The following is a 22,493-nucleotide window of genomic DNA, read 5'->3' as shown; positions in this document are numbered from 1 at the left end:
CGAAAATTCACGCATTAAAACCCCACGGTTTCTCTAAACTCGAATTTTAAACATTCGACTTCATCCGAGTGCAGCACGCCTAGCGTCAAACCGAGAAAACATACGTTTATATAGAATATCCACCCCGGTCCACCATCAAGATGACGTCAACACGGGGGCCACTCGCAACACCCACAATTGGCTCAAACGCGTCACGTGGTCACGCAATATCTGTCAATTTCCTTCATGAAATGGCATTTCTACGTTAACATGTTTTTGTTACAGAGCCTCAAAAAGAAAAATATACCCTGCATTTATCACCTGCAACAGTTTCTACGATTTTCTTTTCAATCTGTACACGGCGTTCGATATATGCTTCCGTATCCGGTCAGCTGTAATGGATGCCGTATGCCGAGCTTGCGAACTGCGAACTTGTGTGACTCCCGGTTCATCCTCTTTGTTCGGGTCATTGGGTTGGTGTTAGAGTTGGTCACCATATTCTGAACGTTTCACCTATCGTTGCGGTGTACTGTTCTTGATCTGCTGCGAAGCGACGAACCGCAACGGCAGTCACTCGCCTCAGCGAACTTCTGTCTGCTGCATCTCAAAGGAGCATGGGGACCTGATGATACCTTCAACTAAAGAAACCAAATGTGCTCTCGTGTGGTCCTGACGGAAAAGTAGTATCAACAAGGTTAGCACATTTATTTTTCAGTTCCAAGTCTACGTACTGAAAACCATGCAGGTGCAGTCGATCATTCTCGTAGCTGTTGTGTAAGGCGTATGCTTTCTTACATATCCCACAGAACCCTCCACTTTTTCGACCAAGTTATCGTTATGAGATCCTTCTGATGGCTTCTTACTAGGCTATGCCGCTCCGAAGCATTGAGATAACGAAGCGTCGTGGTAGCTGCACCTCTGCCTTCGAAAGATGAATCAGTCATTCCACACTGTGCTTACTGGCTTTGTGTAGAGTCTGGCAAATCCGACAGACTTGGACTGCCTTTTTCAAGAAAGTTTGAAATGTAAGTATGTGTATATTGGTTTCACATATCCACCACATATTGAGCGTGTGTATGATTGTACTTTATATGCTACAGCGTATCAGCGTACATTATTATTCAACACGTAGTGTGGCAAACTCGACATCAGTCACACAAAGCCAACAATTGCCTTTTCTTCAATTGCTTATTTTTATCATATCATGTTTTTGTCTATATCTCAATTTACCAACCAACAAAGTATATTATTTTAGTATAATCGTCTGATATTTAACAAGTCACAGTTTTACCATGGTTTTGGCACACTATAGCCCGAGTTGCTTATGCGTCATTAAATTGAATCATCGTCATCTTCAACTGCCATTATTCAATTGAAGTGCCAGGTGGATATAATGATATGGCAAGATATATTTTTTTGCTGTCATCCTGGAATTGCTCATTTCAGAAGAATAGTCCCTCCGTTATGTAACACCACACTGGGTTCTTCAACCTATGAGAGAGAAATAAATATATTGCCAAGTAAATTGTCTACAAGGCTCGTTATTCCATTTCGCCACACTACCACAAGCAATTGTTAGAGTAGTGGCCCAGGGTATGAAGCTCGCCACTAATCATCATTCAAACAAAGTTCATAATGTAAAATGCTTTACTCAGAACACTGGCTTAACACAACAATTAAGAATAAAGAGAGTAAAGGTTTCATTGCCTATCCAGGTGGCATCATCCCTCCAACAGAGAACAATCAAAAACAACATCAAAGGAGTCAAATCGGTGGTCCGCATTCCTTTCATCCGATGTATTTCATACGCTATTTGGAGGGCACTGTGCCCATCAGGCATTTTGACTGTGCATATCAAGTTGAGTGCATAGAATCTGATGCAACCTACATTGGCGAGATAGACAAAAGACGTGGGACAAGACTAAAAGAGCCAGTTGCCAGGGCTACTAATGCTTAGCTTAACTAAACAGGACCGAATCAGTCTACCACTGCTGTCCTAAGGGACATATATTTTGATGGTGCAGTAACCTTTGCTCATGACTAGCGATGGGACCCTAGAAAGTTCTTAGAATCCTGCTTTATCAGGCGTGATGCTTCAGCCTGTAATACATACCGTGGCCCCCTATCGGATGTGTAAGATTCCCTCTTAGATAGGCTGATGTGCTCATCTTTGGCCTCTGTTGTACTGATGATGCCACCTGGATAGGCGACAAAACGTTTACGCTCTGTTTTTATTCGTTGTGTTGAGCGGTGTTTGCAGTGAAGGACGCTACATTATGAGGTTGTCACCCGGCTTTTGGAATATATTTTCAAATAAGGTTGTTGTTTTACAAAGCTCAATACATTGCAGAAATCATTCTTGTTGCCTATTGTTTTGGGGGTGCCATTCTAGCAGTCACATGAAGCACTGAAGGGCCAATTTAAAAAGTAAAGGCAGTCTGATTTATGTTCTTGCCGACATGGCACAGCGTATGTACGAGGTAGTTCCATTTCAGAAGCCTGAGAACACTCAAAGCAATTAGTGTGCTACCATCAGATATGGTGTACAGCATTACATATTTGCTTTTGCTAGGGCAACTAAGAAGGGTGGATAGAAAGGCAGTTACAACCTGTTTCCACAAAAGACACTCAGATTCATTAGCAATTTCCTCTAAGAGAGCCAAGGCTTTTTCTAGATTACTAGAACATGGGTACCTGGTTATAAATAACAAGAATTCATCTACCAGAAGTCAGTGTTTCACACACCCTGCTTTCCATCAACACTATTAAAAGGTGTGACCCCCAAACCTACACAAAATTCCTGGAGAGTCTTTACTGGACACTGTTGCTGTCCCTCCCACCAGGTGCTCTCTATGAACCCGATTCACAGTTCTGGATGCACTGCCTGAGCTAACTTCAGCATGCTTTCCCAACACGAATGGTAACTGCTATGAGGAGTGTTGTACTTACTGAAAGCAACATGAAATGCTGTACCTTGACAGGTAACGTTGATATCCTTCTTAAGACCGTAGAGAGATGTTCCTTGCTCCCTTTCTTCCCAATCTTACTATCAGACGCAAGCCCACTTGCCACCAAGCCAATGAGATGTGCCTCACAGTCAGTGCAATCAAGGGAATCAATCACTGAGGCTCAGAAAAGCTGTTTTCCATCGGGATCTGATCCAGCACTGAGCCGTGAGTAGCCCCGTGAAAGTACCAGGGTTTCTTCGAATTTTAGATGTGCCAGCATTTGTTTTCCTCCCCTCCTTCTTTTTATGTAGTAGCTGATTACTTTAGCCTTGTACTGCTTTGGAGATTGTGGAGATGACGTAAGAGGTGGAACTAGGCTTTATGCAAGATGAGGCAAAGTGTGACTATGTACAAGTCTTCTGAGAATGTCTATGTATCATTCACACAAAGAGAGGATACGTGTTACATCTTTTTCCGGTTTTGATATTTATTTATTTATGAATATGTCTCAAAGGCCATTGCAGGCATTACATGAGGGGGGACATCAACATGGGTCACTTAACAAATACGGAAGTTACAAGGAACATACATATTTGGAAGACGAGACTCTATTTTTTGTTCGTTCATCAGTCTTGCTCAAGAAATTGTTCACTGTAGCAATGGTACACAATGTCACGAAAGGAGTGCTCATCTACCGTTCCGCAAGACTCATTAAAAAGGACTAGTGTTGTGTTTCAACACAACATGTTGAACTCATGAACCATGCATCATCCTGAGAGCTATAGATCATCCTAAATACAGATGCTGAATTATTTTAAATGTGATAGACGAGCTGTGCGAAGAGGTACCCCCAGTTAGGATCTTGGGTACTTGAAGCCTGTGGCATTTTCTGTGGGAAAGGCTTGCCAGACCCTCTTCACTGCACAGGCTGGGATGACCATGATCTTGTTTTTTCCAAGCTTGTGCCATACTCACCTTGCAAACTGGCGATACGCAGTGTATCTGCATCGTCTACACAGATGTACATAAAATATAGTTTAGGCAAATAGGTAACCGGTTACAGTACAGTGTGTGTGCATTGTCATTTCTACATGTACCTGAGAGTAACTGCAGTTTACCTGCCCACACCTTGTACATTACTACACATGCTGTGTTCTTTTAGAACCCAAAATTGTCTTGCTTTTCACTGAATCGACAATCAAGAACACTCAATATCGCTAAAAACCTACGCTAAAACCTTATGCACAGGGCAATACATAAAAACGTGACTCAGGACACAGCACACTGACAATTACAAAACTGCCTATATTGATTTTCTCCAGTTCAGAGTCGTGTACTGTATAGCCTTTTTATGTGCTGCGCCCTGTACTGGAGTTTTTAACGACTCTATTGCAGGACCAAACCAGTTTTGGGCGCCCAAATTTTAACATCGTTCGACAAGGACACATGTGACTTACTTGTGAATACAGTCGCTCATAGGTTCGCGCTGCCCACGGAGTTCAATATGCGACCTTCAGGACAGTCATATTGAAGAATAGAAGTTGGAAATCTTTGTGGGTTGTAATGCACTCATACTGCAGTCATTCGGCAGTGTTTTCGAGCTCCTTGCAGCACAAGCATTCGATCTCCTTCGGCATTATGACACACCAGCCACACCGGCACCATGAACAGCAAGTGCGCATTAGATATCAGAACACGAAATTTCTGAGAACGTTTACATGTTCGATCACAGTGTGCGTTAAAAAGCTCATCGCTTACCTGAAGACAGTCGACTCATGCTGTTTGCTTCATCTGTAACTGATGTTCGTAGAGCTCTAACTTCGTCTCGCATTCGCGGCATCGGCGACGTTTCGAAAGCCTACCGAGCTGTTCAGCACGCAGAATTTTCTTCTCGATGTCTCGATCGCAGAAAGGTCAGAAAGAAGTTCCGGGCTCGAAGTCTCCGCATTTCTGCCTTCGACGTCCATATTGAAGATCGCTTTCCGGACGGATGCCGGCGCTCTCACAAACTCACTAACAACAGAACTTCCGGTCCGGGCGCCCAATGAAACGTGGCCCTCGTGACTTCGTCACACACACGGAAATTGGCGGATGTCCACTGCAAAGAGGCTAGATTTCGGCCCCGATTGCGCGAGTTGAGGGGGAAAAGCGAAGCCGGTTTTCAGCTCCCTGTTTGGCAAACTTTGCCTCCGCGCACAGCCAAAATATTTCGCGTGTGGCTTGGAGGCATATTATACCTTCGTAATAGATGCAAACGAAATATTTGTCGAACTTCTGGTTAGAGTCCCTTTAAGCAATTCGAGGGCGCTGGCTTCGCGCACACAAAACAAGTCCAAACAACAAGACACGCCCCCGTACGGCGTCGGTGGCGAACGTACCGAGATAGCGATAAGCTATCGCAAGATTTCCCCACAACCTTTGCGTTATCTTACTGCTTGCATAGCTGTGTTTTTGATTGATCAAGGCCACGGATAGTAACCGTTTGCTCGTTTTCTGCGCAGCTTAGCGACGTAGTTGAGCGACGTCGCAATCCGGGGGAAGAAATTCGTTTTTGAACTGACGCTGCAAGTCCTGAAGGGACTTGAACTTCGATTGCAACCGTCTCCGACCACAGCAACCTGCAGGATGCGTTGGATTAGAATTTCGTCCGAGATTCCCATACCCGTCTGATAGGCGGTAAGGTCATCCCGGAAATCGGCAATAGACTCCTTGTCGGTGTAACGTGAGAATTGAAGCACCGGCATGTTAAGTCGCAGAGGCGCTTGTGCCTGCGGCGGCGAAACCGACCCAGCATCAAGGCGTCGTACCACCACCCAACATAACTCCGTCACGAGTGACAGTAATTCTGCCGTTATAGCTGGGTGTGACTGCGGCACTGCAGATACCTCAGTCGGCGTACCTTGGGACGAAGAGACTGCATGTGCCCCCTTGTCCTCGACTGATCCTTTCGGTTCCGAAGCCGCCGAGACGTTGGATTGAAGCCCCTCTTCCGAACGGGCCCGCTTCTGCACAGGGACCTCTGATCCGCTACCGAGGTTGTACCTTCGTAGCGGCGGCGAACGTTGCATCAGCTCCGGGACTCGGAAACCAGGCGAAAGCTGAAAACTCAAGGAAAAAGCACACACGCAAACACAAAAAAGTTTCAGCAATAAAGCACAACCTACAAGCTACGCAAAAAAGTGACGACCAAAAAAGCAGACCGTGCCGCGTGTTCACTGACGCGGAACACATGAGCTCGGACCACCAACGTTGGGCGCGAGTTGTTGAAACCTACGTTCCCACAACCGGGGGCGCAAGCCCTTCCGTTCCACGCGCGAAGGAACAAACAACACAACAGATTCCACCAAACAACATGGGTTTATTTTACCTTCCCACCACGCCAGCAATCCTGTTCAAGGCGGCAATACCCAGAAAAGAAACCTTCTCTGCTCTCAGCAAGAGCTTAAATTCCTGCGCATGAGGGTCCCGCCCCTTTTTATCAGCACGTCGTGATGTCCGCCTGTCAGTGGAACCACTGCTTCGTGGTTGCCACATGCTTCACACACACGATGTAAGTCAGACTGCTACCCAACGTATCACGTCTACACTTTCCTGCTGATATGACATCCGTTCTCTATTCCTGCAACACTACCATGAAGATACACGTGTTTTATTCTTTATTCGGATGAAGCCTGAGGCATATGTGTAATAGCAAGTTAACTCGGTCACTCTGCTTAGCTGTCACTTAATTGGAAGCAACCCCCTTCCGGAACTATTTTATCAGTTAACTACAAATGGCGTTGCGGTTAAGCCTAGTGATGCCCAATATTTATGTAAGGATAACCTAAGATGAAGTACCAAGCTCATTACTTACAACGCTTCTTGCAGGAAGGCTACACCATCAAAGACAATCTTGACCAGCTCCCCTTCACTCCTGTGGTTGTTGCGCTAGGTATGAAATTTAATCTGCCGCTTTCGCGTATTCATTTCTCGCGCAGAGCCAAAAGTTCCGGATTTAACCCGATTTTCCCCCAAATTTGCACCCGAATTGGGGATGGGCACTTTGGGGTCAAGCCCGATTAAGACATGGTAAACGGCCTTTAGTAAAGCATGTGGAAGCAGTCGCACCTGCTCTACGATGCCTACAATGTAGCTGGAATTGTTTTACAAAGATAGTTATAGTCGTGGAGGGGGCAGTACGCTTCGTTCCTTATTCTTCAGCCTCATTTCTCTCACACTGAAATCAGCAGCCACAGAGTGTTCACATGACTTTACATCAGTTTACGTTACATACTTATTTATCGGTTTTTGCATTGCAAATTGTAAATTAAATATTTCTTGCAAACTTCTCGCTCTGTTCGCAAACTTCTCGCTCGAAAAATATCGCACGCAGCAGTCGATTGATTCTCACGAGTGCGGATAGCTCTCTCCTACTCTTGTGAAAGACACGTGAGAAACGACGGGCACCTCCGTCACGATGTGACGTTGTAGGTTGCGTACCAGACCGGATGATGATCGACGGAAGCAGCAACCGAAAGCTACAGCATGGAAAGCCGGCCGCGTAGGTACTGCCGAAGTCGTCTTCAGAGCTCGTCTGCCACGCTATCGTCCATGGCCTGTTGAAGATGTGGTGTCGTTGGGGTGCACAAACTCAGAGTCAGTCGCTCTTGCATTGTTGCGACTTGTAGCGAACCGAGGCATCAACACGGGAAGGAACAACTGTACATGTTTAGTTACAGTGATATGGTCAGAACAAGAATGAGAGCGATATGCAATGGCGCCCAACGGTTATATAGGTTTTGGGCGAGGGAACAACCTTGGCACGGGCTTCAAGCTGGTCTTGGTCTTCCCGAAACTAGTCCGGTTCCCACGGGACGCCGAGGCTGGTGCCTTTCTTCAAGACCTTGCGTTGCGCCATTGTTCTATACATTGGCCAGACTCCTTTCAGTTCCTGAATGGGGATTGCGGGCGTTTATCTCGCTGCGCGTTCTTGGCCGGCGATGGATTCCACGGAGGGTTGTCCAAAATGGTGTCCAGTCGTGACAGCGACGGATCAGACGAAGGAATGCCCAAAATGGTGGCCGGTCGTAACAGCACGCCCCCGCCAGGTAGATCACCAAGAAGGGGAGCAGTCCCTGAAGTTGCTCCACTGGATGATGCGTAAGACCAGTAGTTGCAATTTCCTCCAGGATGTCTGCAACTTGCGAAGTGGAGCTCTAGAATTGAAGCTCCCTCCTCTGGAGTTGTTCTGCTGCGATGCCTTTTCCGTGCAGTAACGCCCCCGCTGGTGACGACGTGTTGTTGGTTCGTCAGTTGGTCTTGTCCTTCTCTCGGTTAATTAGCTGCCGGTGAAACCCTGACGAAGTGACACAAAGTACAACAAAGGCAAGCAAACGGCAGAACAATCAACGCCAAACACAACCTCAGCACAGACAAGTGCCGGCTTTCTCATGTCGTTTGCCAGACATTGATATTACCTATACAATTCTTTTTCTGGTTTCCCACTATCTCACAATCAGTAATTTGGCCGCTTCAATGCAGGTGATAGCCAACTATCAAAGTGAGGCATTTCTCTTCACAAATTACTCGTGGCGAACACTTGCAACTCAATGTGATCCAAGTCAAAATGCAAACATGCTATTTACTGTTTTGGAACCATCTAAAGAGCTCACTGTGCAACTAGAAAGAACGACTGAGCCCATCAGCGTTCCCATTTTTGCTTCCCTTTTTGTACCTTACTTCGAAGTTAAAGGGTTGCAGAGCCAGGCTCCAACGGAGCAGACGACCATTTTTGACGACATGTTTTGCAGCCATGTTAGTGGAGAGTGGTCGGTTTCGATAACGAATCTTGATCCCGACAAGTAGCAAGACAGCTTCTGCACTGCCCAGACCAAACAGGCGCATTCTTTTTCTGAGGCACAATAGGCCACCTCCCGACCGGAAAGCTACCGACTAATGTACAAAATAGGTCGTTCTCAGCCTCTTTCGTCTAGCTGACAGATTACAACACCCAGTCCACGGTCGTTTGCGTCGCACTGAACAATGAAGTTGCGATTGTAGTCTGGGGTATTCAGTACTGGTTTGTGAGTGAGCGCATCCTTCAGTTCCCCACTTCAGCGTCCCACTTGATTACGTTTGGTTCCGCTTTTCGGAAATTTCGTCGCTGGACACAATGCTGTGAGAATGTAACGGTGCCCTTGGTGTGACGCCCCGGCGTCGGGAACTTGGCGCCCGCATCGCCCGGCAGCAGCCGCAGTAGCCCCCTCCTGCACTCACGGTTGGGTCGCCGCAGGAGGGAGACCCCCACGTATGTGCGTGGCTTTCCCGTGTCTGGGGAAAGGGGGATCCTGGTGGTTGAGCGGACCCGGAGGTTAGTTAGGACCCTTCGGGGCCCCTCCGAAAGAGCAACACACTGCTTTGGCCCCTGCTTCCCATAGTCGGGTGGTCCTGGAAGGCCCGGCCAGGATTATTCAGCAAGTCGCCATCTCCCCCTTCATTACTTTTTCTTTCTCCACTCCTTCACTATCTTCTTTTTCCTCCCTTCACCTTCTTTGGCGGCAAGGGTCAACCTTGGGCAGTCCTTTCACTCTCCAGAAGCTGCACTAGGGTATAGTGCAGAGGCAGGCGTTAGCGTGTGGGACACGTTCCCTTGTTGGGCTCCATGGTGGGTGACGCACCTACTGCACTGAACCACAACATTCCTTTTATGAATTCTTCAAACTTAAAAAAAAAAAAGCATGATCAGTACCGAAAGCGGCACCGCACCGATGTACTAGCAACGCAATCACTGGACTTCACACCAGAACCATGGTTTGCAAAGGTCCTGATCATCCATGGAGACCCCGCAGGGGGCACCGGCTTCGGCTGGTGTTTGGTGAGTGGCGCCACCACGGACCCCAGCCCCCAGTCCTAAGGTGTTATCCGTACCGTGCCGAGGGGAGGAAAGGCGAAGGGTAGAAGCCTTGAACGGTGGCGGTCGGGTCAAACCCCGGCCGATGGGTTTCCTTAGAACTCCGGGACCTTCCCATGTGTATAGGTATGAAGCATGGGTGACAGTATCGGAATACCTATTACCTAAATATTCCATGGGTAAAAATTCATTAAACTCTTTGATCGGGGGTGGTAAACGCCCCCGGACCGATGTTCCAGTACTGACATTCAATGTCTTTCAAGGCAAATACATTGTCCTTCATCGTGAAACATCTGAGAACGAAGAAGCCGTGCCACTTGGAAAAATGTCACCCTTCTATATTGAGAAGGCAGTGGCAAGTCTGTCAAAGAATGTAACAGAAATCAAACGCCTGAGATCAGGTGACTTGCTGCTTAAATGCACCTCTGAAAGTGACTGCAAACGAATAATAAACGCCAGTGAAATGATGGGTACGAAAATATCAGCAAGTTTGCACAAGAGCCACAACAGTAGCCGAGGTGTGGTGTCACTAAGGGAATTGATTGATGTTCCACCAGAGGAAATTCTCGAAAACCTGAAAGATCAGAACGTGATAGGTGTGAGGAAAATAAAAATAAGGAAAAACAATGAATACATCACAACGCGTAACATTGTTCTCACATTCGACTCTCCTACTTTACCTGAAAGGCTAAAGGTGGGATATCTGACAACCGAAGTGCGGCCATATATTCCCAACCCACTCAGGTGCTTTAAGTGCAACCGCTATGGCCACTCTTCAGATGCATGTAGAGGGTCGGCATGCTGCGCCCGCTGCAGCAAGCAGGACCATGACTCTAAACAATGCGAGGGGCCGGATCACTGCGTCAATTGCGCAGGTGATCACCCTTCGTACTCTAGATCTTGTCCCAAGTGGAAATTTGAGAAAGAGGTAATGCATATTAAAGTAACACAAAAGCTGAGCTACCCAGAAGCCAGAAAGAAAGCTTCTCCTGTATCCTTCCAGAAATCTTTTGCAACTGTGCTCAAAGAAAAACCGCGAATGGTCTCATGTTCAACACAAACATGTATCGAACAATTAGCTCTTTCTCACATACCAGTTTCTCCTGCAGTAATAGCTGCAGTCTCTCAAACCTCTTCGGTGGCGTCTTCCTCGCAGGCGCCACCTTCGTCATCACCAGCCTTGGAGCCTAGCTCCATGGATTGTGATGACGACTTGAGCTCGCAAGGCTCTGTCACGAGCGCGAGCCCCAAGCCCCAAAGGAAACTCAAGGGCAATCTTTATGGGAGCAATATTTCCCTCCCCGATATATCGCCAAAAGAATTGGCTGCCGTTCCGAAAAAAGTTCCGAAGCAGCCAATAACGGGCCCAAAGAAGAAATAAGTACTTCTTTGAGCAGCCCCAAACAAATGGATAATGCTGCATAATTCTACCGCTCAACAGAAGTTTGCTGTACACATCTTTTTTTCTCCTTGTTGTTGCCATAATTATGGGAGGTAAGCTTCTACAATGGAACTGCCGTGGGCTAATTTCGAACCTAGATGATGTGAACGATCTTTTTGACAAGTACAGTGCAGCATGTTTCTGTCTTCAAGAAACATATTTAAATACACCGAATCCACTGCACCGACATAACATTTTCCGAAAAGATCGATCACATGCATCCCTGATCATCTTGGGGTGTAGCAGTCATAACACGAGCTTCTTTTCCGACAAAAGAAATTCACCTGACTACAAACTTGGAGGCTGTAGCTGTGCAGATGTGTCTAGACAAAATCGTCACCATCTGCTCAGTTTACCTTCCACCATCAGAAACATTCACACAAAGAGACATAGAAGATTTGTGCGCCCAGCTACCAAATCCTTTTATTCTTGCAGGTGACTTTAATGCCCACAACCCGCTTTGGGGCAGTACCAGAACAGACACAAGAGGAAAAATGATAGAGAGATTTCTGTTGACATCCTCGATATGTCTCTTGAATACAGGAAGATCCACGTACATGCATTCATCTACTCAATCCTTCTCAACCCTAGATCTCACTTTTTGCACTCCATCTCTATTTCAAGATATGAAATGGACTGTACACGAAAACCCACTTGGGAGTGACCACTTCCCAGTGGTGCTAACATATAAACATGCCGTCACAAGCCTAATGACACGTCCTCCCAAGTGGAAACTTGAACAAGCTGACTGGAAGCACTTCTCAGAAAAGTGTGACCTATCACTGATTGCTTTCGATAGAATGTCGATTGAGATAACCAATGATCTTGTCACCAGCGTAATCCTTGAGGCAGCAGAGCAATCGATACCAGAAACATCCGGTCAGCTACCAAGGCGACCTAAGCCTTGGTGGAATGATAACTGCGAGGAAACTCGCAAGCTCCAATCGGGCATGGGGTACATTTGGGAGGTACCCCACGGCACAAAATCTGTTAGCCTTTAAAAAGACAAGAGCGAAGGCCAGATGGACGAGGAAGCAAGCTAAACGGTCCTCCTGGCAGAGCTTTGTAACGTCTCTATCTCGTAATACCCCAACTAAAGTGGTTTGGGATAGGCTTCGAAAGATAAGAGGCGACCATATCAGTCGATCTGTCCCTCTTTTACATGTAAATGGAAAAGCCTGTGACAGCCTGGAGGAACAGGCTAATGCTCTCGGGCATAACTTCCAAAGCGTGTCCAGTTCTTCCCATTATACTAGCGAATTCCTTAAACTTAAACAAATGGCTGAAAAACAAAAAATACCGCTGCACGGGGGTGATGCTTATGCATATAATCAGCCTTTCACCATGGTAGAACTCTCACGCTCCTTACTGTCTGCAAAAGCAACTGCTCCAGGTCCTGACCGGATCACATATTCAATGCTTGACCACCTGTCTGAGAAGTCGAAGTCATGCTTGCTTGGATTCTTCAATCAGGTTTGGGCACAAGGAGTACTACCTGCACAATGGAAAATTGCCACCATAATTCCTCTTTTGAAACCAGGAAAGGAATCCTCGAATCCATCAAGTTACCGGCCTATTGCTCTTACAAGTTGTATTAGCAAGACGTTTGAGCGAATGGTCGGTAGCCGTCTCATTCATATCCTAGAAGAAAATAATTTAATATGTCAATTTCAGTGTGGTTTCCGAGCGGGGCACTCCACTACGGATCACCTCGTTCGTTTAGAAACAGCTATCCGGGAAGCTTTCGTTAGAAGACAACACTGTTTATCGGTATTCTTTGACTTAGAGAAGGCTTATGACACTGCTTGGCGTTACGGCATTCTACAAGATTTATATTCCTTCGGCATTAGGGGGCGTATTCTCAAGTGCATTTCAAACTTCCTTGAGAATCGAACATTTAGAGTTCAACTGGGCACAATACTATCCCATGATTTTGTGCAGGAGAACGGCGTCCCACAGGGATCCGTACTGAGTGTTATCCTATTCCTGGTTAAAATAAACTCTGTAGCCAGTGTAATGCCACCATCTATAACATACTCTGTTTACGTAGATGATATACAAATCTCTTATTCGTCTACGAACCTGACAATATGTGAGAGACAGATGCAGTTGGCTATAAATAAGTTGGTGAAATGGTCTACAGAGAATGGCTTTAAGTTCTCACCAGAGAAAACTGTATGTGTTCCTTTCTCGAGAGTTAGGGGTGTTTTTCCTCCACCAACACTGAAACTGAATGGGCATGACATTCACGTAAGAGATGAACACAAATTCCTTGGTGTTACATTTGACAAAAAGCTCACCTTTTTGCCACATCTTAAAAACTTAAAGGTCAAATGTGTGAAATCAAATAATGTCCTTAAAATCCTTTCTCACAAGTCCTGGGGTGCAGATCGAGAGACGCTGCGTAAGGTCTATATTTCGACGGTACGTTCGAAGCTAGACTATGGGAGTATAGTTTATGGATCAGCTCGCCCATCTGTTTTAAAAATACTGGATCCTGTACATCATCAAGGACTTCGGCTGATAACTGGCGCTTTTAGAACGTCACCAGTTGAAAGTTTATATGTTGAAACTTATGAATATTCCTTGACAAGACGGAGATTTTACCTCGGGGCATCTTACGCATTAAGAATACGAAGTCATCCACAACACCCTGCACTGCCGTGTGTTACAAGCACACGGTTTGAACAGCTCTTTATAAACAAACGTTCAATTGTTCCACCCCTCTGTATGCGACTTATGGATGAGAGTGAGTCTCACAATTTCCCTTATTACGATTCCCTGGTTGTAGAACGTAGTAAGAGGATCCCACCATGGGAACCACCCCTAAGGTCTGACATTACACTGACCAAGTACAGGAAACATTACACTGCCACGCCTGTACTACAACAAGAGTTTGAACATTTGAAGCGAAGCTTTGGGCATCATGTTGAGGTGTACACTGATGGGTCAAAGTCTAGCGCAGGAGTGACATGTGCCATGGTTTCGGATACATGCACAAGGTCCCACCGTATAAAAGACACTGCATCCATTTTTACAGCTGAAGTATATGCTATTATTCTTGCACTGAACTATATTCTTGAAGGGTGCATAAAATCAGCAGTTGTGTACACGGATTCCCTCAGTTCTCTTAATGCTATCTGTAGCATACACAAGCAGAAGAATTTTCTTGTGCAGCGAGCGCAATACATAGCCCACACGATAAACAAGAAGGGATATTCTGTAATCTTATGGTGGGTGCCCAGCCACATTGGCATACAGGGCAATGAATTGGCAGACAAGGCTGCTGTAGCTGCAGTTTCTACTGATGTTACTCCATTTGAATTACCCTTACAGGACATTGCATCTGCATTAATGAAATCAATTTATACAAACTGGCAAAACTTCTGGGACAGCCAAACACATAACAAGCTCCATCTCGTTAAACCGAACATCCAAAGACACGAAGAAGGTTCAGAAAATCGCCTGCTGAGTGTTGTACTATCAAGGCTGCGCATAGGACATACATTCATCACTCATGGGTTTTTACTTCGTGGAGAGGAGCCACCCCAGTGCGAGCACTGTGGTGAACTTCTCTCTGTCATACACATTCTCATTTCATGTCCTCATTATGAGGCCCACCGTCAACATCACTTTAGAGGTTTTTATGCATATCATTTGCCTCTTCACCCAGCCCTATTGCTTGGTGATGAGGCAATAATCCCTTTTAAAAGGGTTTTTCAGTTTTTAACAGACATTGGAATTTTAAACGTTCTGTAATTTTATATTGGCAGTATCAGACATCGTCATATTTTATCTCACTGGTTGTATTTAATTTTATGTAATCATATTACTGTCAACGTTTTGGCGCATTATGACCTTTGTTGTCGATGCGCCAGTAAAACTGGAATCATCATCATCATCATCATCATCATCCATGGAGAAGATGAGTCTAAGCCCCTGAGCAAAGTATCACCATTTGTGATCGCGAAGGAACTGGAAAAAGCCATTGGGAAATCATATTCTGCGAAAAAGCTGACTACAGGAGACTTGCAGATCGAAATCCAGACACGACAGCAAAGCTCGACTATGCTTTCCCTGAACAGGATTGTTGACGTACCTGTTACGGTTTGGAGGCATCGTACGCTGAACATAGTGAAGGTCGTGATATCTGAGCATGAACTTCTTGATTGTTCAGATGCTGAGATCGAAGAAGGTCTAAATGATGGTGTTGTGACTGCGCGGCGAATAACTATGCGTCGAGACGGAAAGGAGATCGCCACTAAACACACTGTCATTTCGTTTCAATTACATAAGCTTCCCACTACCATTAAAGCTGGGTACACCAACTGTCACGTCCGTCCATATATCCCAAATCCGCGGAGGTGCTTTAAATGCCAACGTTTCGGCCACGGTTCGCAGGTCTGTCGTGGACAGGCTACCTGTCCGAAATGCGCAGGAACGGATCACGCTGCAGACACCGGTGAGAAGGATGTCAGATGTGCAAATTGTAAAGGTAATCATCCTGTCTACTCTCGCTCTTGTCCACGGTGGAAGGAAGAGAAAGACATACTAAAAGTCAAAGTGACACAAAATCTCTCATACCGAGATGCAAAAGCGCAGGTTGAGTTTTCGAGAAAAAGAAACCTTCTCCGAAGTGGTGCGCAGGGGAGTAGCACCACTGAGGAAATCTGTAGAGACTCAGACTTCTGGGTCTCTACCCAATACTCCCCAACAAAAGGGAAATGACACCGAGGTGTCTCTTCCTGTTTCTGGATCTCCTCCGGCGACAGCCACAACTTCTACTGAAGTTGATGGCACTGCCTCCATCTGGGATGGGGCAGCACCAGGCCAATCCCAGGCCACATTGCAGGACATGGACATGGACGACGACGACTGCTTATCACAGAAGTCGTCGTCTAGTATCCCAGGGGAAAGAAAAGAGAGAGAGGACATCTAGCCGAGGTAGGGGCAGCAGACCAAAAAGTACACAGAAAGTGCTTCCACCAAGGATAACTCCTCCCTAAATAACATTCATGTCCAAACAGTCCACGGGATTCTGTATTAGCGACCACATGATAAGGATTTTGCTGCTTCTCTCTCCCATCCTTTTTATGGGTGCGCAGGTTATAATCCAATGGAATTGTCGAGGTCTTTTTTCAAACTTGGACGACGTTCATGACCTGTTTGAGGAGAACAGTGCAATGTGTTTTTGTTTACAAGAAACGTACCTAACTTCGGAAAATTTAAATCCTTTTCGTAAGTACACTATCTTCCGCAAGGACCGTGCGCACACAGCTCGTGCATCTGGTGGTGTGGCTGTTGTCGTACCACTCTCTGTCCCTGCAAGGAACATTCCACTGGTAACAGACCTTGAGGCTGTAGCCATACAAATTTGCCTAGACCAGATCATTACAGTCTGCTCTTCGTACTTGCCTCCCTCAGCTATGGTACGTCAGAGGAACTTTGAGCAGGTTTGCGACCAGCTGCCTCAACCATTTATGATTTTGGGAGATTTTAATACCCACAATTCTTTATAGGGCAGTGCAAAAACTGACAACCGTGGTAAGATGTTGGAAAGAATACTCTTTTCCCGGTCAATTTGTTTGTTAAATAGAGGGTTGCCGACCTACGTGAACTTTGTAACCCAGCCATTCTCTGCAATTGACATCTCATTATGCAGTCCCACTCTTTACCCCTTTGTTGACTGGAAAGTCGACTAAAACCCTCGAGGTAGCGATCACTTTCCGGTTATCCTTAAATTCTCTGGTATCAGTAATAAAAGAGCACGGCCACCCCGGTGGAAGCTATCTGAAGCAGACTGGGAGTTATTTACCAAAGCGGCAGAACTTGCGCCTTCATCTTTTGATCGTCTCTGTGTCGAGGAGGCCAACAAGGTGATAACAGACAAAATTATTCATGCTGCTACACTATCCATACCACAAACAAAAGGAAATCACCCAGGCGTCCTAAACCCTGGTGGACGAGTGAATGTGAGAAAACACGCAGGGAGCAGAAAGAGCGTGGGGGATATTTCGAAGATACCCCACAAGTGCTAATCTGCTTGCATTTAAAAAAGCTCGTGCTAAAGCCCGATGAACGCGACGCCGAGCCAAGGAGGAGTCGTGGAAAAGATTTGTATCCTCTCTAAACTCTAACACCCCGTCAAAAGCACTGTGGGATAGACTAAAAAAAATTAAGGGCGACTACGCCAGCTTTTCTGTACCTCTACTACAGGTTAATGGCACAGTTTGTAAGAGCATAGATGAACAGGCAAATGCTCTTGGTGAGCACTTCTCAAACGTTTCGAGCTCATCGCATTACACACCTGACTTCTTACGGTTCAAGGAGCATGCGGAAAAACAAACTCTCAAGCGTATCAGGTGACAGATGTGGCTACAATAAGCCATTTACAAAAACTAAACTTCTAGCCTTGTTTTCTTGTAAAGCCACGACACCTGGACCAGACAACATCACTTATTCTATGCTCAGCCATATGTCAGACACCTCCCTTGACAGTCTTTTGGATTTCTTTAATCTGGTCTGGCAAGAAGGCATGCTTCCTTCTAGCTGGAAAATGGCAACAGTCATCCCTCTCTTGAAGCCAGGAAAAGATAAATCTGATCCATCAAGCTAGAGGCCGATTGCTCTTACCAGCTGTCTCGGAAAAACCTTCAAGCGCATGGTGAACAGTCGACTTGTGTACTACCTGGAACAAAACCAATGTCTGGACCGGTTTCAGTGCGGGTTTAGAGCTGCACACTCAACAACTGATCATCTTCTGCGCCTAGTGACTATAATAAGGGAAGCTTTCATCAGGAAACAGCACTGTGTTTCTGTCTTTTTTTATTTGGAGAAGGCCTATAACACAGCGTGGCGTTATGGTATTCTGAGGGACCTCCACGCTCTGGGAGTGTGTGGTCGCCTGTTTCACTGTGTCAGAGACTTCCTCTAGGGTCGACTGTTTAGAATTCAGTTGGGCACTACTTTATCGAGACCTTTCGTACAGGAGAATGGTGTCCCACAGGGCGCAGTCCTCAGTGTCACCCTTTTTGTAATCAAAATGAATTCACTTGCCAGTGTTATACCCCCATCCGTCTCGTATTCCTTGTATGTACACGATCTGCAAATATGTGTTTCGTCTTCTAACCTTGTTGTGTGCGAAAGACAGCTCCAGCTGACTATCAACAGGCTAATCAAATGGTCATCTGAAAACGGGTTCAGGTTCTCACCCACTAAGACTGTTTGCGTACCGTTTTCCAGAACAAGAGGTCTTTTTCGGGATCCATCACTCCAAATGAAAGGTCAGGATATTTGTGTTCAGTATGAACATAAGTTTCTTGGCTTAATTTTTGACAAAAAGCTTACCTTCCTGTCCCATGTGAAGGATTTGAAACGAAAATGCTTAAAGTCTTTAAATGTGCTTAAAATCCTCTCTCACAGGTCTTGGGGAGCGGACCGCGAAACCCTCCACCGCGTTTATATGTCCACTGTTCGTGCTAGGCTAGATTATGCATGTTTCGTGTATGGGTCTGCACGTCCCTCAGTTTTGAAGGCATTAGACACAGTGCATCACCTCGGATTAAGGCTGATCCTTGGAGCCCTCAGAACGTCTCCAGTCCAAAGTCTTTATGTTCAAGCAAACGAATGGTCCCTAGAAAGACGACGGTTTTATCTCGGTGCGTCGTATGGGCTCAGAATTAAAGGTTACCCTCAGCATCCTGCGCTGCCCTGTGTGGAGGGCACACGTTCCGAACGTCTATTCATGAATAAACCGAATGCCATACCTGTATACAGTATCCGGCTCCAACAAGATGTAGAGCACTGTACTTTTACGCGTAGCTACAATCTACCCTCGTTACAGTCCTCACAAATGCTCCCTCCTTGGCGAACACCCGTGGCACATGACACTTCGTTAACCAAATTTAACAAACAAGAAAGACCTGCTGTGGAAATACAGCAAGAATTTGAGATCCTCAAGGAAGGCTTCGGTGAACACACTGATATTTACACGGATGCCTCAAGAACTAGTACAGGAGTATCGTGCGCCATGTATAACATGTATAAAATGATATGGAACATGTATAAAATCGCATTCTTTGAGCAGTGTTCTGACAATTTTCAGCGCAGAAATGTATGCGATTATTGTTGCACTAAATCATATTGTAGAAACACGGATAACGTCGTCTGTTATATACACAGACTCACTAAGTTCCATTCATGCCATTTGTAACATCAGGCCACACAAAAATCTTTAGTCAGACGTGCGCAGCACATAGCAAATGTCATACATGAGAAGGGGTACAGTTTGAAACTTTGTTGGGTACCCAGCCATGTCGGTATAAGCGGCAACGAGAGGGCTGACCGTGCAGCTTTTGCTGCCCATGGTCATGAAACCCCTCGTTTTGAAATCGCTCTCCCTGATCTACTGCCGGATTTGCAAAGGGTCATCAGCAAAAAGTGGCAAGCTTTCTGGTCTGGACAAACTGATAACAAATTGCACACAGTTAAACCTCAAATTGGAGCCCCAGTTCAAATATTTAAAAACGGGCTACACGACATTTTGTCAAGTCGGTTAAGGCTGGGTCACACACATTTGACCCATGGGTACCTTTTGCGAGGAGAGGGCGCACCTGAGTGTGCACACTGTGGCGCAGACCTTTCCACTTTGCATATACTCATTAGTTGCCCTTCCTTTGTGACACATCGCCTACGTCATTTCCATATCTCCTAGAAGTACTGTATCAACCTCCAACCCGCATTATTACTAAGGGATGAGGCTCTCATCCCTTTCGAGGACGTTTTCCTATTTTTAAGACAGATAGGTATCTTAGTTACTTTATTTTATATGGCAATTTACACACCTGTCAGACCAACTCCTTTCGAGTCCTTTGGATTTTAAACAAATCAGTTTATTTTTAAGTTAGATTTGTTTTCAACAATAGCAGAGTTTTGGCGCATTATGATCCCAGTTGTCGCTGCGCCACAAAACTCCCAATCATCATCATCATCAGCTTGTTGTGTCGCGGGCAAGGGCCCAACGATATCTATCACTAACCTGCGGAACGGCTCGGTGATTATCGGCACTAGGCACATAGGCGCTTTCATTTTGTCGTTCGGCTTCCCTACACGCTGACACGTGTCGCACGACCTCACCCAGTTCTCAATGTCCTTCCAGCATCCTGGCCAGTAATATTCGGCTGTCAAACGAGCTTTCGTTTTCCGAACCCCTAGATGTCCTGTCCACGAATTACCATGTGACAGATGTAGAAGGTTCGCGCGACACTTTTTCGGGACAACGCGTTGCTCATATACTCTCCCGTTCTTGTCACTGTACCGCCGATACAACAAATCTGCCTTCACGTAGAAGGAGATGTTCTTCTTCGCAACTCCTTCCCTAACACTGTCACAGAGGTTTGTTAGCGAGGGATCACTCTTCTGTTCTGCTACGAGAGTGGCGCGATCGACGTTCGCTAACGTTTGAAAGCTGTTCGACACTGGCGTCAACAACGTACAACACTCCTCCTCACTGCTAGTGTTTTCACTGCCCACCTGCGGCGTATCGTCCTCATCGGCATAGTTGCTGTCGCCTGTCTGACTCTCCTCGTTTAACCCCTTTGGATCCTCTGATTTTTCTGACTCTACTGAATTCCCTCGTGCTTCAGTGATAGTTTCTTTAGGATCGTAGGTCATCTGCGCCGCAAGCTCGCGCGCTTTTGAGCGTGTCAGTGCCTGAATCATTTCAACGGAAAAACATTGTCCCCTTTCTCGTAACAGCTGCTCTGATTTATTCGAGAATAGATACGGGTAGTGCAAAGGAAGATTAGCGGATACCGCTGCCTCTGTTTCGAGTCGGCCAAAAGGTCCCTCTATGCACACTCTAGCTACTGGGAGACACACAATATTTTCTTCCACAACTTGTTTGATCCAAGCACAATCTCCCGTAAGAACATACAAATGGTGAACTACATCCATGGTTGCTGCTGAGTCACGGAGCACCTTACATTCTTTCCCGTTCACTCTTAAGTTTTTGGCGTACGGCTCCAAAAGCTTGGCGTTATCTTCACTTTCAGTGACATACGAGAAAAACCACCTTCTTGTCACACTGCGCAGCCATGTGACCTGGTTTGTGACAGTTGTAGCAAACTCTAGGCTTCCTAGCTTCGAATACCCGAGTGTTCTCAATACTTTCCTTTTTCTGGGTCGTCGTCTCGCTCGCTACTCCCTCTTTGTTTAGCGTCTTTCGCGGTTCCTCCTTGGATCGCTCTGTTCTTTTCACGAAGTCTGTCCGGTTTTCGCTGCCGTTTTTGAAACGACTGACTTGATAGTCTTTAGACCCCTTCGCGTCGCATATTCTTCCGCGAATTCGGCTGCCTTTTGTACGCTAGGTTCATCTAACCTGTCTTGGATCCAAATTTTGGCCTGTTCGGGGATGCATCGATAGAACTGCTCCAACGCGACACACTCGATGACCTTATCGTGATAGCCATGAGCCCCAGCACTTTTAAGCCATTTTACTAAGTTGGCTTTTAGGTTGTATGCAAACTCTGGGTACGACACGTTTGCCCTTTTGGTTGCACTACGGAATCTTTGTCTAAACGCCTCTGTCGATAGGCGGTACTTCTTTAGAAGCGCGGACTTAGCTACTGCCTCATTTTTGCTTAGTCTGCCAATCACATCAGCTGCCTCACACGGGAGTAGTGTCAACAATTTCTGTGACCAAGATTCCTTCGAAAACCCGACCTTCTCACGCGTTCTTTCAAAGTTTACGAGGAATAAACCTATGTCCTCTCCTATTTTAAATGGTTGCATCAAATCTTTCATCTTAAAAGTTTCCGCCCCTCTCTCACTAGACGGGGTCGGCGCTCGACTGCTACGTTCGACCTCGAGTCGTTTCAGCTCTAGGTCTAGCTTTTTCACTTCAAGTTCATGTGCACGCTGCTTTTCCTCACGTTCTACTGTTTGTCTCTCTTCTCTTTCGCTTTGCTCTGCCTCATGTTCACGCTTTTCCAGAATGAGTTCCCAACATTCTTGTAGCTCACTGTCGTCTGCGTCTGTTTCACGAATGAGCTCTATTATATGCGGCTTTCTTTTCGCCTTACCTACGCTGATCCCCATTTCCTCACACAGAGCTAGAAGATCTGGCCCGCGCAACTTATTTAGGTCCATGACGCTCACTAAGTATTGGCTACACACCGCACTGAACTTTTGTCCTGAAGTACTCTATCACACAGTTACCACACAGCTATCACACAGA

Source organism: Ornithodoros turicata, chromosome 3 (assembly GCF_037126465.1).
Source record: "Ornithodoros turicata isolate Travis chromosome 3, ASM3712646v1, whole genome shotgun sequence".
NCBI lineage: Eukaryota > Metazoa > Arthropoda > Arachnida > Ixodida > Argasidae > Ornithodoros > Ornithodoros turicata.
The sequence above is the reverse complement of the archived record's forward strand: the minus strand, read 5'-3'. Positions refer to the sequence as shown.